Raw genomic sequence first — 17,237 nt, 5'->3', positions numbered from 1 at the left:
AACAATTTACATATATATTTACAATTCTAGGGCACAATTAAGACACATCAAAGATCCATTATTCCCCAGAATGTAAACTAACTCCTTATTTATCTTGTTAGAACAGGATATGACAAAAGTAAGGATTCAATGAGCATTAATTGAATGGACATAATTTTCTAAAATCAGTATAAACTTGTAGTGAATGCAAATGTGCATTTAACATTACTTCATACTTTTGTTTATTATTATGTAGCAGACATTATATTTTGCATGTAAGCAGTATCACTTTGAGATTTTTGTCCCTAAACACTGCCTTAAATTCCTAGAATCAAGAGCATATTGAAAGTTAATGTTTACATCATTTAAAATTTTTTTCCTCATTATTATTATTTATTACAATTTATTCACTTTGTATCCCAGCTGTAGCCCCACCCTTTAGCCCTGTTCCACCCCATGGACCCTCCCCTAGTCCACTGATAGGGGAGGTCCTCCTCCCCTACTAACTGACCCTAGCCTATCAAGTCTCATCAGGACTGCCTGGATCCTCTTTCTCTGTGGCCTACTTAGACCACCTCTCCAGGGGGAGGTGATCAAAGAGCTGGCCACAGAGTTCATGTCAGAGACAGCCCCTACATCTTTTACTGGGGAAACCATTTGGAGACTGAGCTTCCCATGGGCTACATCTGAGCAGGGCATCTAGTCCTCTCCATGCATGGTCTTTGTTTGGAGTATCAGTCTCTGCAGGACCCCATGAGCCCAGATTTGTGGCTCTGCTGGTCTCCTTGTGAAGGTCCTCTCCTCTCCAGGTCTTTCTGTCTCCCCCTTCTTTTATAAGATTCCCTAAAAAAATAAAATAAAAAAATAAAATAAAATAAAAAGATTCCCTGCACTCTGTCCAAAGTTTGGCTATGAGTCTCAGCATCTGCTTCAATACTCTGCTGGGTAGAGGCTTTCAGAGGCCTCTGTGGAAGGCTCCTGTCCTTCTGGGTGAGGTTTCAGCCTATTCTCTAGGATCTTCCTTCTTACTTAGCCTCTTTAGGACTATAGATTTTAGTATGGTTGTCCTATATATACACTTATAAGTGAGTATATACTATATGTGTCTTTCCACCTCTGGGCCACCTCATTCAGGATGATCCTTTCTAGTTCCCAGTATCTGCAAATTTCAAGATTTTCTTGTTTTTAATTGCTGAGTAGTATCTCATTGTGTAAATGTACCACACTTTCTGTATCTGTGCCTTTCTTGAGGGACATCTAGGTTGTTTCCAGATTCTGACTATTATGAATAAAGCTGCTATGAATATAGCTGAGCAAATGTCCTTGTTGTATGGTTGAGCATCTTTTGGATATATGCCCAGCAGTGGTATAGATGAATCTTGAGATAGCATTATTTCTAATTTTTTGAAAAAGCACCAGACTGATTTCCAAAGCAGTTGTACAGGTTACATTCCCACCAGCAATGGAGGAGGGTCCCCCTTTCTCCCCATCCTCTGGACAGCAAGGGTTGTCACTTGAGTTTTTTTTTTATTACAGTTTATTCACTTTGTATTCGAGCTGTAGCCCCCTCCTTCATCCCCTCCCAATCCAACCCCCTCTTTCTTATCTCCTTCCATGACTCTCCCCAAGTCCATTGAAAGGAGAGGTTCTCCTCCCCTTCCCTCTGATCCTAGCCTATCAGGTCTCATCAGGGCTGGTTGCATTGTCTTCTTCTGTGGCCTGGTAAGGCTGCTCCTCCCTCAGAAGGATGTAATAAAAAAGCCAGCCACTGGGTTCATGTCCTTGGGTTTTTTATTTTAGCCATTCTGATGGCTGTAAGGTGGACTTTCAGGGTCATTTTGATTTGCATTATCCAGATGAGCATTTCTTTCAGTGTTTCTCTGCCATTCGACATTCCTCTACAGAGAATTCTGTTTAGGTCTGTAGCTCATTTTTTAATTGGATTACTTGATTTGTTGCTTTTTAACTTCTTGAGTTCTTTATATATATTGGATATTAGCTCTCTGTCAGATATAGGGTGGGTGAAGATCCTTTCCCAATCTGTAGGTTGTTATTTTGTTCTGATGACAGTGTCTTTTGTTTTACAGAAGCTTTTCAGTTTCTTGAGGTCCCATTTATTGATTGTTGATCTTAGAGCCTGTGCTGTTGGTGTTCTGTTCAGGAAGTTGTCTCCTGTGCCAATGAGGTCAAGGCTCTTGCCCCAAGTAAACATTCTTTTGAGGACAAATTGAACTCTCCAAATAATAACTTGTGCCCTATCTCTACACAGTGCTGAGTTAAGAAAAATAAATAAATAAATCTTTACTGAGAGTACAAGATACAGAAGGCTCAATCAGGGTGAACTTTGAATCCCAGAGGCTTTGGACGCTGGCGCACAATAAAACATAAAGATGAACAAGCTTGCGCTCTGTTCCCACACTTCCTGGGCTGTAAAGCCTGGGGCTGGTGATGTTTGAACTCTTCTCACTCTGCTCCTAACAGTGGCGTGGTAGTGTCTGCAGAACTTAAAGATTCAGAGACCTTTTTAAGTCCTTTTAGCACTCAGTTCTTGGCTCAATTTCCAGCCTACATGTAGACAAGCTAATTTGTGGGGCTAATGAAAAGTAGTAGCTCCAGGGTTTATTGCATATTATAAACCTAGTGGAATGCTGGGAATTAAACCTTGCTTTCAGTTGGTTACCCTAGCAAACTTTCTAATTGGCGGGTCTTTAGACAACTTTTAAAAATGATGAGAATTTCAAACAGCATAGATCGTGTTGGCAAGTGACCATTCAACATCTCTCATTTCAACACATAGAACATTGATTATGTAATGTTTTAACTATGAATTTGAAGTCACTTTAAGTAATAAAACTGACCCCCAGGTCAAGTATTTTCTGAGAATTTGTAATGGGTGGGGTTAAGAGTTCAAATCTCATAAAACATCATTAAGATGATTTTATGTTTTTGTAACTTAGAGAATTTAGGCAGTTCAATACTTTTGTTTGTTCCTAACACAGAGTATGAACTTATGTCTCTTAATGTCACACACCTGTCATTTTGTAGAACACAGACTCTTAATGCTATTAGAGGTAGAAATGTCCAACCACAAAAAGGTAAAGTTTGGAAGCAAACACAGAGAATGTAAATAATAAATTTACTGGTGAGCGGGGATTTTAATTTGGAAAGTGATCTGCTGCCCAATATAATGTAGGCATATTCATTTTCCAGCCACTGGTTTTTTTTTTTTAGGTCTTTCCAAGCTTTAAAAAGAACCTATAACTATATATCAGCCTGCCAAATTGGTTTCACTCTACTGTTGTCAAATTTGATTAATGAAAATATGTATGTTCCAGACACACAAGTAATATTTTAATATGCATTTCCTATACAAATATTGCACTTCAAAATTCTTTACTTAAAGTTTCAATGCAGCCAGTGTGCTCCATACTACAGCCCTATCTCCTTAGCCAGATCCAGTCCTCTTTACCAGCTGGCCCTCCTTAGTGGTTTTTCAGTTCTCCATTGCTTGGGATTAGGGGAGGAGTGGCTTGGGAAGGGTCCTGATGTGATGTGCACGTACCGATTGCAGATCCTCTTTCCAGGCCTGCCATGCTACTGTTCATGCTTCACTGGATCTGTCCCACATCATATGAAAGACTTAGAGCTTCTCTCCTTGGACCTCCACACATCTATGTCCATCACATGAGTCTAGTTGGTGGTCACCAATGACACCGTAGCTTAGAAGACTATTCAGATGCTCTGAACCCAAGTCACACACTGTCTCCCCACCTTCCTCTCACCTCCGTCTTATCTCTCCATCACCAGGCTTCTACCCTTAACTTGGGAAGGATGTGTAACGGCATTGAGGCAATATGTAACTCCCTCATTAAGAAAATCTGCTTATAGTTTTTCTGTTTAAAAATTTAAAACTTTAAAAATGAGTATCAGATGTGAATATTACGTTAAATCATTCCCATTCCTTGTTGTCTTCCAACTCTCCCTATACTCTCTTTCTCTCAAATTTATGACCTCTTCTTTATTATTGTTACATATAAACACAAGGTATGTATATACAAACAAGACAAAATTATCTGTAAGGCTTTAATTACCATGCTCTTCAATTAGAAAACCTGTATTTCCCATCTATTCTAACTGACTCAGATTTCAAAAACCAATTTTTAGAAATAAAAATCTGAATTTTGGACTTTTGATTGTTTGTTTGCTGTCTGTTTTCACTTTTAGTCTATCCTGAGTCAAATGCAGCTTGTCTTCAGCCAGAGAAAGTCACCATATAATGAAGAACAAAAAGAAAACTGCTCATTATTCTGTACATTTACAGTATGTTGTTACTCTTCAAACATTGTTTGGTTACATGTTTTGTCCAAGGCTATTCCTATATTTTTAGATTGAGCTGTTGGTCATGTGTGTTTTTTTAAGAGTTATTTTATTGTCTTAATTACATGTATGTGTGTGCATATATGCATGTGAGTGCGGATGCCCACAAATTCTGGAGGCTTCTGCATTCCCGACGCTGGAGTTACAAGCAGTTTGTGAACCACATGATGTGGGCCCAGATTCTCTGCAAATGCAGTGTACCGTCTAACTGCCAAGTCTGGGTCTTATTTACACCGTGCAGACCCTTCCATTATTTGAATGATCTCGTAAAGGTAGCTTATCCCTTCTTGCTTTCTGATTTCTTCTTCCTTATTTAAATAATGAAATAGACAGGGGAGAATTTACACAGTCATCTATTGAGTAACTATGTGTTAATCAACGCAAATTTATCAAATACAGAAATTCTTAAATTAAAAAGGACAAAATGTGGCACGAAATGCTTGTCTGAAATGTAGTTAGCACACACTTTATCCATTAGAGTAATTTCTATTGCTCTAGCAATGACTTTAAGTACTATGTTGAAGAGGTATGGAGAGAGTGGACAGCCTTGCCTTGTTCCTGATATCAGTGGGATTGATTTAAGTTACTCTCCATTTAGTTTGATGTTGGCTTTAGGCTTGCTGTATATCGCCTTTACTATGTTTAGTTTTGTGCCTTGTATCCAGGACTTTAAAAATTAATGAATGTTGGATTTTATTAAATGCTTTTTCAGCATCTAAGGAGATTATCATGTGGTCTTTTTCTTTCAGTTTGTTTATGTGGTGTATTACATTGATGGATTTCCGTGTATTGAGCCACCCCTGCCTGCCTGGGATGAAGCCTACTTGGTCATGGTGGATGATATCTTTGATGTGTTCTTGGATTCAGTTTGCAAGTATTTTTTTAATTTATTTTATTAATTAATTAATTTATTATTTATTTTTATTAATTAATTTGTATCCCCCCCATAAGCCCCTTCCTCCTCCCCTCCCGGTCCCATCCTCCCTCCCTCTTCTTCACGCATGCCCCTCCCCAAGTCCACTGATAGGGGAGGTCCTCCTCTCCTTCCTTCTGATCTTAGTCTATCAGGTCTCATCAGGAGTGGCTGCATTGTTATCTTCTGCAGCCTGGTAAAGCTGCTCCCCCCTCAGGGGGAGGTGATCAAAGAACAGGCCAATCAGATTATAAGTCAGAGGCAGTCCCTCTTTTCATTACTATGGAACCCACTTGGACACTGAACTGTCATAAGTTACATCTGTGCAGGGGTTCTAGGTTATCTCCAAGCCTGGTATTTGGTTAGAGTATGCGTCTCTGGGAAGACCCCTGTGTTCAAATTTTCTGGTTCTGTTGCTCTCCTTGTGGGGTTCCTGTCCTCTCCAGATCTTACTATTTCCCACTTCTTACACAAGATTCCCTGCACATTGTCCAACAGTTGGCCATAAGTCTCTTTGATAGTCTGCTTTGATAGTCTGCAGGGTAGAGCCTTTCAGAGGCCCTCTGTGGCAAGTTCTAGGTTATTTCCTGTTTTCTTCTTCTTCTGATGTCCATCCTCTTTGCCTTTCGGGATGGGGTTTGAGTGTTTTAGTCAGGGTCCTCTCTCTTGATTAGTTTCTTTAGATGTACAGGTTTAAGTAGGTTTATCATATGTTATATGCTATATGTCTATATGAGTGAGTACATACCCTGTGTGTCTTTCTGCTTCTGGGACAGCTCACTCAGGGTGATCCTTTCCAGCTTCCACCATTTACCTGCAAATTTCATGATTTCCTTATATTTCATTGCTGATTAATACTCCATTGTGTAGATGTACCACAATTTCTGTATCCATTCTTCAGTTGAGGGGCATCTGGGCTGTTTTCAGCTTCTGGCTATTACAAATAAAGCTGCTACAAACATGGTTGAGCAAATGTCTTTATTGTGTACTTGAGCCCCTTTTGTATATATGCCTAAGAGTGGTATGGCTGGATCTTGAGGAAGAGTTATTCCTAGTTGTCTGAGAAAGCGCCAGATTGATTTCCAGAGTGTTTGTACGAGTTTGGTTTGCCAGTATTTTATTGAGTATTTTTGCATCAATGTTCATAAGAAGGATTGACCTGAAATTTTCTTTGTTGGGTCTTTGTGTAATTTAGGTATCAAGGTAATTGTGGCTTCACAGAATGAGTTTGATAGTGTTCCTTCTGTTTCTATTTTGTGGAATAGGAGTTAGCTCTTCTTTGAATGTCTGGTAGAATTTTGTGCTGAAACCATCTGGCCCTGGGCTTTTATTGGATGGGAGACTTTTGATGATGACAGCTTCTATTTCCTTAGAGGATATAGGACTATTTAATTGATTTACCTGGTCTTGATTCAACTTTGGCAAGTGAAATCAATCAAGAAAATTGTTCATTTCATTTTGATTTTCAAATTTTGTGGCACATAGGCTTTTGAAGTAAGACCTTATGATTGCTTGGATTTCCTCAGTGTCTGTTGTTATGTCCTCCTTTTCATTTCTGATTTTGTTGTTTTGGATGGTGTCTGTGCTTTCTGTGTGTGTGTTGATCTCAGAATTTTGAAGTAAGAAGGATTTTTAGATTATCAGTCAATTGTCATGGTTTTTCAATCACTAGTTAAAATCATAGAGCTCCAAAAAATAGTTCTTCTGTACTTTACAAATGTGGAATTTTACACCCCACATACACTGTACTGACTACTTCATACTTCATGCCTGTATTGTTAGTAGTGTATGTGCCATCTCTTAGACTGGAAATTCTAAATGAAAGATTCCTTTATCTGAGGTTTAACCTAGTTTTACTACATCAACTCATTTCTCTCTTAGCTGATAAAAATTCCTTGAACAATAACAACAAAAAGTAGTGAGGGAAGAGGTTATTCTGTGGTAAAAGTGTATCATTTATCAATAAGGATTTAAAAAGTGTAGTTTTTAACAATAAACAAACTATAGATTAAGACAATGAGGTGAGCTTTGTATTTTTTTCTTTCCAACAGACAAAGCTTGAAATTAGCAACTAAAATATTCTGGGTGTGTGGAAACATATGAAAGTGAATCAGAACACCAAAGTCTACTCTAAAACGTAGGTGTTACCTAATGCATCATTCTCCAACTCAACATCTCTTCCCTCTTCTCCTTGGCAGCACTCTTCCATAGTGTTGCCTTCACTGGATCTTTGCAATTATGTTTCTAAAGTCAGTGTCTCTCTGTCTCTCTCTCTCACACACACACATCTATATATAGTTAAATTTATCATGGACCACCATTGTTTTGGACAGAGTTCTTGAACTATACCAAGCAGACGAAACCAACATGGAGTTACTCATTTTAAGGTCCAACTCTGCAAACCAAATCTAAGTTACTTATGTATACGACCTTCCATCAAAATCAAGAGAGAAGATAGCCAATGATGGCCTCAGGATGTACACTTTGTTCCACAATTTTCTTTTCTACTTTTGCGAATGCTTTTTCATAATGATACAATTGTGTTGTGTTAGTTTTAAAAAACTCACTGTATCCCACTCTGCCCATCTTGTCAACTCATTTTCACTGTTCTTCTGCAGCTCTTCATTGTACCTTGGAATTTTTCTGGGCCTTGCTTGCCCCGCTCCTTCTATTCACCCTTGGCTACTTTCTTTCTTTTTTTTTTTTTTTCAATGCAGTTTATTCAGGAACCTTGAACAATCCTCGGACCCTGGGGAAAGCCAGCCCACAGCTTAAATAGCCTCTGGGTAGCCAACCCAGGCGTGCCTCGTGGGCAATGCAGATAGGTCCACATACATGGAAGCAAGCCAGATCCTCGGCCTTAGCCAAATGTGGAGTTGTTCGTGACAGAGAGCACTCACCATCGGGAAGGTAGAAGGCGGAAACCAGCTCCATCTTTAAGGCATAATATTCCGCAGCTCTCTACAGTTCCCCCTTTTTGTTTTAGACGCATCAGGCAAGAGTAGAGGTCTGATCTCTGATATTAGAAATAAATTGGGACTTTGTACCGATGTTCATTTAGGTGTCATCCACCCAAAGAGCATCAGACCCGTCTGATACCTTTTTCTCAGAGATGGGACCTGGGGCATCAACCCGCATGCAACCAGACATGCTCTTCTCTGGGTCCAAAGCAGCTGACCCTGAGTGCAGTGCTTAGCCTCACATCCTGAGTGTAACATTTTAGCTTTTTATGGTATCCAACCATGCTTGGGGAGAATGTCCTGTTTCAATGGCTGTAAAGGCCTGAATGATCATGGCTGCATCACACTGTTGTGAGACTCTAATCTTGCATATATACCACAGGCAAACCGAGGAGACCAACACCAGAAGGCCTGCTAATGCTCCCATGCCCGCCCATTCCTTCAGATGATTCATGGCTGCAGCAATCCATGATGATAATCCTGTGGCTAGTCCTGCATCCACTCTGGTAGAATTTACTGTGACAATGGCCACTCTCAGCTGCTCCATCGTAGTATCGAATTCTCCAGTCCAATTACCTAAAATATAGCTCAACAATTGTTTAGACAGATTTGCAGCACAGGAAAAATTCTCATGTTATATGCTAGTGACTCAAAGTCCAGCATATTTTCATTGACAGCCAAGTTGAGCGATTTGCCATAGGGTATCAATTTGCTCCTGCACGAGGTCAATCCTCTGATTGAACACCATCAAGCTTCCTTTTAGTTGAGCATTAATTCCTTTATGTACAACTAAGGCATGAGCTACATTGGCTAAATGATTGTTCAGGGTCTGAGCAGTCTGCCCAGTATGACTCATGGCTAATGCCCCAGTGGTAGCTCCAACAGCCGCGAATGAGATGGTAGTAACAATGGTGGCTGTAGTTCCAAGATCCCTTTTCTGTCTGAAGAGAGTCATAGCGTGAGGGGCATCAACGGGCACAGGCACACAGTGAGGCATGCGAGTAACACCCTTGGCTACTTTCAACCTGTTTATCCACAACTAGCTGGGTTCATCCTTTAAAACATAAATTTAGCTCATATGAGTGTCAGCAATGTGACCTGCAGTACCTGGTCATCATGGATAGAAGTTCATTTTATTGCAAAGCCATTGAAAGGTAAAACAGTAGGGAAGCCACATGCAGAGACCTACCTTTTCAAAGTGTCCCTAGTGCTGGGTGGAAATGGATTGGCAGGAAGTACCAGCCAATTAGGGACCAATGAGGAAGCTCAAGGGGCATGCAGACTTAAGGTGATGGAGAATTAAGCCGGAGTTAATATCAGTGATATGGGCTGGTGAATTCTATAAATTTTATGTAGGTTTAACTGATGACACTTTCTGATAGATTAGAGGGAAGAAGGAAAGAAAACAGAGAAACTGAAAAGCACAGGAGAAGGGCAAGGAAGTTATGAGAAGTTTCACCCAGGCCTGAGATGCCTCCGATACATATGAGTAGGCACTTACATAAATAAATCTGGAGCCTGGTAGAAGAATATGAACTAATGAAATATATATATGGAATTTAGTATAAAATTATATTTGCTGTCCTAGATATGGAGAGACACAGCTGCTGAAAACAGTCTGCCTAAAGCTGCTACATTTAGAGGCTGAATCATGGGGGATGAGCCCTCAAAGTAGGCTAAGAAAGAGCTGAGGGAGAGGAATCAGAAAAAAACAGGAGGGAGATGGCTTGTGCAAGACGAGAAGTGACAAGTTTACGCAGAGCTGTGCGTAGGCTGAGTAAAGTTAGTGCAGGAACGTATCTGCTGGATGTGGCAGCATGAAGCTAGAGGTAATTTTTATGTTATTACTATTTCTTTCCACCACACCTTATTTAATCTTGGGAAGACTAAGGGGAGGGGATTCAAAGCTGTCCCTAAGAGTAATACCCAACAACATGTTGCAGAACAAGTCTGATAAAACCTCTTGATGCTTTCTCCTGAGAGGAAAGGGCTTCTGCTCTCCAACTGATTACACTTCTGTGCCAGGAACCCCATCTGATCACACTATGGAACTTCAGGCCCCACTATCATCCACACACAGCCCCAGTGAAGCTCACAGGCCTAGTCTTTCCCGTCAGTCATGTTATAACCAATTGGTGAGATTTGAGTAGGTGAATCTGTTCACCAGAAACTAGGTCACATACCTATGTTGTAGTTGCAAGGAAAATGAGCCTCTGAGAGTGCCTCTCACATGGGCAAGGAATGAGTCATAGCGTAGGCTTCTTTTCCAAAATATGCTACTCAAACAATGACAAGTGCTTGTATATTGATAGAAAAATATTAAGAATATAAAATTATTTAAAGAGACTGAAATTATTGCATTATCATTTACTGCTGCCATTTTCTTACATCTTGAGTTCAATGTATCAGAAATTGTCTTGCTTCTATTTTCAAAGTACTGTATCATATAGAAAATGAGTCCCACTCAATGGCTGCACTGCCTCCACCATGTCCCAACTATTATAGTCAGCTCTAAATTGCAGCAATAACTTCCCATGTGATCCTGTTGCTTAATAGCTTGTTCATGTAGCAGTAGAGTTAAACTCAACAGCTAGGGAGAGCTTTTCAAGTCATAGGAAAAATTCCGTCATGTCTCCACTCAGAACCATGCCTAGACCGCACAGATGACTCAGAGCAAAGCCAAAGGCCTTCCAAGAGCCTTACTGATCTGCTATCACTCTCCCATATGACCTCATTTCTTTTCTGCCTCTTAGTCATTGTTCCTACTGTGGCCTCTTGTTCATCATTTATGGGCATCTGATTCCGAAACTCCTGCCTTTATTCCTTAGCAGAATTTGCTTGCTTTGAGGAAGACATGCTTCCCCCAGGTGCCTGCATAGTCAGCTCTAGCAGATCTTCTCAAGCCTTTGCTTTATGCTTCTCTGTACAATGCCACTTATCTTACAGCTTTCTGTAGTTTTAACCATCATATAACTGCTATTAATAGGACTTAACTATGCTGTTTATTTTATCTTAACTGAGAGGAAAATTTTGGTTGGCATTAGAACTCAGTGATGGCAGAGTTTGCCAAATATGCTCTAAGCCCTGGGTTTAACTCTCACAACTACAAAGTGGGAGGCAATGGTTTTATGCCTTTTGTTAGCTGATATATGTAGCTGTGGAATGAAAAACTAAAGAACTATTGGCTGAGTGGCTTAAGTAAAGAAAGTATTGATATAAAGATATTTAGAGATCATGGAATAGAGCTACTTTACCTATGTCTGTGTTTATTGAAGAAGAAAGTAAATAAAGCATAAAATTAATCAAGAATTAACAACTGATTCTATCAGAATGGCTGAACCCAGAAGCATTTAGAAATGGTTATCTCTGTAAAACAGAGATGGCATGGGAAAGCAGTAGGACAAAGGATGGTCACCTTTTGTTTTAAACCTTTCTGAGCTCTTTGCCTTTATATCATGGACTGGAAACTCTTTGAATAAACATGTATGACTTTAATGTATCAATTTCAAAATAACCTTACATTGGACCACAAACACTACACATACACACACACACACACACACACATATGTATATATGTATATATATATGATGTTGATTATTAATGTTTAATGTTGATTTCTCTTTTAAACGGCGGTTATTCCTAAACCAGCTATAAACCCAGGTAAATCACCACACAGAGACTAGGATTTATTTAATTAACTTAGAGCACAATGCTGGGTAATAATTATTCCATCCTAAGTGTCCAAGCCTGCATAGCTTCCTCCCATTCAGATTCCTAAATTAGACTTGCTTTTAGTCATATCATAGGTCCAGTTCATCTCTCCTGGTGTTTCAAGTCCTCTCCTTTCCGATATCTCTTCCTGACTCCTCCCACTCACTTCTTTCTCCTCCCCTCTGGACCAGGATGTCCCACCCTGTTTTCTCCATTGCTCAGCATTGGCTGGCTGTTTTATTGATAATAAAGAGAACAAATGGTGGCATGTTTACACAAACTTGAGACGGGTGATACTTAGAATAAACATCAAAATGCAATGTCCAGATTGAAACCAGATACTAGGGTAGAGAAATCAGCATTTGAGTAAACAAGGGTAAATTGTGTACAATCCACAAGAACATTATACCAACAATATAACAGTTAACAATATAGATGAATATGGCTATCTGTTCCCTATTGGTGGGAAGTTGATTTCGCAATAAAAACTGGAAATCATGGATAATCAAAATAACAGAATTAAAATAACATTAATATTGTTAAACAAAATTTCTTGCTAAATTTATTTTTACAATGACAAATCTCGAATGAGGAATGGGTGTCAGTGTGTAATCCTCTTAGAGCTTCGCCACATCTCAACACTGCATACTTTCTTAGGTTCCTGACCTTCTGGGTGATAGGCTTAGCTGAACCAGAACGTAAGGAACATAAGGGTTTTTTTTTTTTTTTTTTTGTATTGGCAGATGACTCTACAAAGTTTAACAGCTACGAGCACACTGCTGAAAATTGTGTGCAAAATAATGTTATAAAACTCAAATGGGCAAAATTGGTTCAGAATGCTATTTACACACATTTTTAGGTAATAAAACATATGAGGTAATTATAACTTTCCAGTACTTCAAATATATGCACAGAGTATATGACATTTATGACTACAGAAAAATAAGTTCTGAACATTACACTGTAAACATGTTAATATTCTCATATGTAATTGAATTAATTACAGAATTAATCTGTTCTGAATCTAGAAATACTTTGAGGGATAAATCTCAGTTGTTTCCTTTGAAATTTGCAAGCTTTTCTAATCTATGCTGTAGAATACCATTTTGGCAATAAGTGTGTAATTTTTCCACTCTACCATGACGAAGCACATTGTGTCAAATTTCTCTGACCTGGTTCTAGTCAATGCCTCAGTGACAATGGGGAGTGCCAGCTGACTGAGTTGTGGCACACTCTTGAAGATATGTTGTCTTCCCAGTTAATGAACTTCATCGCTGCCCGCCTCAGGGAGGTGAGTGTGATCAGCTCTCCCAGCCCTGCTGATGCTGTCATGAGGATGGATGGACTTAGGGCAAAGAAACCTACAGTAGTCAAAAAATGAAAAGCATCATAGCCAATTTTGCTACAAACTAAACCAGCATTTGCACCCTTAACCATTTTAACTAACTTTAATTCTCAAAAAAATATCAAAAGAAAAACATTAGTAGGGTAACTAGCTTACTTACAGAGCTTTTTTAGTATGTGTTATTAGAAAGACCGCCTGGATTTCAAGGTGCCAGTCAAATACAGAGTTTACATGAACACAAAAGGCATGAACTAAGCACAACAGGCTCGTAGACTCTGGGAATTATGATTTTGTCTTCAAGTTGATTAAAGTTATATAAGAACAAACAACTTCCTAAAAAAGATATTAATTTTTGTTTTGAAGGAACCCTTAATGCTTAACAATTATGTTAATGTAACCCTTAAAAGTTTTAAGAACTTCATTTAACTATTTTTTTTTTCAATTGTATGGTGAGAACTTCACTGTTTGAAATGTTTTTTTATTGAGATGCATGTAAGGACTCCATAGACAAAGGTCTCAGAATGTTTTCTGTTCTGTTCTAAGCACTGCATTTCCTTGGGAGGCGTACAAGACAGTCATTGAGCATGTATGACAGCATGGATCAGCATCATGGGACTTCTGTAAGGCAAGTTTAGCTTTAATTTCACTGATGACATGGTGTTCTCACCTCTGCTCTCACCTATGCCATTTCTTTTGCTTCTCCTTTCTGCTCCCCTTCCTCTCTTCTTTTTCTTCCTCTTCTTCAACTCGCATTCCTTCTGTCATCTTTTTTGAGAATCCAATATCTAGCTATCGATCAAAAAAGAATATTTTTGTTTTTCTCTAACTCCAAGTTTGCCTCATTCAAAAACAAATTCAAAAACACCAAGGGTGGTGCAGAACTCACAGCAAGGACCTTGGACGTATTTAAGAGCCCCAAATGTTTCAGTTCATCTTTGGCACACACTGACTATGGCATGTGGGATAAAATAGAAAATTATTATCTCAGGAATTACTTTATAATTTTCTTGTATTGGTTTTTGTTAGTTCACTTGGGTGCTTGTCATCGCATTGAAAGAAAGGAAAGGAAGCCCATGCCTGCACAGATGGGCTTATTTCTCTCAATTAGTGGTATTGTTCTGAAAGATGAACTGCCATGGAAGGAAAATGGTCCTATTGGTGAGCCTTCCTTTCCTCACTCAGATTTGCTAAAATAGTTTTGCATTGTGATAGGAATGCTAGTTAGCCTGATTTGTTCATGCCACAAATGTATGCACATATCATACATCCCACTTAGTTTAGTGTATACTAAACTATTGTTTATTTCTGAATTTATAATGGAAATACCAAGTTGTTTAGATCTAATTATTTGATGAATTGAACTGGTGGGTGAAGTTTTTGTTTTGTTTATTGTTATTGTTCTCTAAAGTTACCTATTAAGAATTACTAAAATTTGATACTCTGCTTAAAGCTATGTGCTGACAGTTTCAAACTCTGTTCTACAGCACACAGGAAGGTTTCTTGGATTGTTGCTAAATCTGTGAAATTTTAGAAGAAGCAAATCATAAAGTACCAAAGTTCACGTTTTTTTGGGAGACAGCATTGGTAAGCATGTTACAAAGAAGTGGGTACCACAGATAAACAGTTCATTTTGTACAAAGTAGCTGTGTAGGGAAATAGAAAATATACAGGGAGGAGATATTGTATATTACTCATCAGTATGTGCCTGGAAACTTTGTAATATGCAGTGAATATTTAATAACTATTTGTTGGATAAAAAAATTTAAATCAGGAAGAGACAAATTCAGACATCTAAAATCTCACTGTTTAGAACATCAAATCCTAGATGAGCTCCAAGATGATGCCCTGCAGCCATCATAGCAGAAGAATTCTGACTTTTTCAGTTCATCTTGTGTTTAGCATTTTAGTAATTTTAAAATAGAAGCTTTCAGTGATTAACAACAAAGAATTTCCTCTCCTAGTTCAACTTATCAAACAATTATATCTAAACAACTAAGTATTTTAAATTTAAATTCATAAACAATAGTCACGAGTGTAATATATAAATGTGGTATTTTCATACATGACTATATTACAGAATGATCACCCAGGACAATTAGGATGTTATCACTTTGCATACTTATATTTTAGCAGTTTTGTAACTACAATGCATTATTACTAAAGATAGTCAACATGCAGAATTTATTTCTTTAATGAAACTTTGTAACCTTTGGCCAATATCTTCCTCTTCACCCTTATTTTTTCATTTGTGAGTTCATCCAAATTCCACATCATAACTGGCATGGATCTGGTTTATGTCCATTAACATAGTGCTTTCCAGCTTTATCCACATTGCTACAAATGACAGAGCTCTTTCCCCTTTTAAGGCAAACAATATCCATCGGGTGTGTACAAATTCTGTATTCTGCTTCATTCCTTTGTGGATTGGCATTTAGATTGTCTGCTGAAAGTAGAATTGCATGAACAAGAAGTACATAACTTTTCTACTATCTGATGCTGTTGGAAATTTACCTAAATTTGGGATTTCTGGGTCATATGGTAGTCCTATTTTAATTTTTTTTTCTTTGAAGCTCAGGAACAATTTCTCAGAAAACTTCTCACAGGCAACCTGTGTGTCTCAGCACCTGTCTGGAGAAGTATGGAGAGGGAAGGTAAGTCATGTTGTTTGAGTCAAGCTGACATGGTGCAGGCAGTTTCATGATGGGGAACTGTGCTTTAGAGAAGTAAGGAAGCCCAAAGTGTTAGTGAAAGTGTTTAGAACAGAGATAAAAAAAAAGAAAAAGAAAAAGAAAAAAAATACAGTTTTCTGGGTCACTCAGAGAAGTGGGCTGACTTGTAAAGTTTCATGCTTCTGGCCCTGTAAGCTACTTAGAAAAGGAGCAGAAATCCTGGAAATAAAAGAACATTATCTCTTTGAAGGGATAATTGTTCTCTTAGCACTTTCTTCTTCTTCCTCCTCCTCCTCTTTCTTTTTCTTCCAGGCAGTCCTGCCTTTTTGTGGGGTGGTCCCTTATCCAGGTCATTGACCCTACTTGACTGGAGTGTTCAATCCTGGCCAGGTATTCTATCCTCTTGACAAGAAAGAGCTAATTTTCCCTAGGTGGGCTTTTCCTATCACATCATTTTTCCCCATGGAGATGTAACCCTGTAACCCTAAAATTATTTATGAGCTGAACTTGTAGGATATATGTATCCTATTTTCACCAAATTTAAAAATCCAGTTCCATCAGAAGGCATCAATCAGTATGAGGACTAGATGGGATTCTAGTCTTTCCCCTCACTTATAGCTTTTAGACAGACAAGCTCAATGAAGGGGAAATAAGAGACCAGGGGCTCTCTCTTCTGGCATTGCTGGTCAGAGAACCAAGGGTGTTTTCAGAATTGCTGCTCAGGTACTTATCCTGATCTGCATGTACAGTTTCTTTCTGGTGTTCTCATCATTGATATTTTTATAGTGTTCCACATTTCCTGTACATTCCCTTTATGTGCTTTAAATTTATCCTATAATCCTCAGCAAGGCAATGCTTTTTTGCAAAAAAAAAGTGTTCTAGGAATCAAACCAGTATGGCAAGCACACTTGGCCAAGATGGCTTCTGGTTTTTTATCCTTAATGTAGGTGACAACTGTGTCTCATCCCATTGGTGGAAGCTCAAATTCACAATCTTGTGAGACTGGATAATCATCACAAAAGGGAAGGTAATAATTAAGAAAATATGAGTGTTTTTTCACCTCACTACTTTCAATAGGAAAAAAGAAAAACTAACTACAATTGATAGAAAAATTTCCCCATAATTCCCACCTCTATTATACATTTTTCAAACTTAGCCAGCATATGTTTACTGTTTGAATTTTCTGGTGTAGTAAATTATTCCTATGATAAATGATGGCTAAAGTATGCTGACCTTTTACCAGTGGTTTCTTGGCCATGTGAGTAGTCTAGTGTAACTGG

Source organism: Meriones unguiculatus, chromosome 11, assembly GCF_030254825.1.
Source record: "Meriones unguiculatus strain TT.TT164.6M chromosome 11, Bangor_MerUng_6.1, whole genome shotgun sequence".
Lineage (NCBI taxonomy): Eukaryota > Metazoa > Chordata > Mammalia > Rodentia > Muridae > Meriones > Meriones unguiculatus.
The sequence above is the reverse complement of the archived record's forward strand: the minus strand, read 5'-3'. Positions refer to the sequence as shown.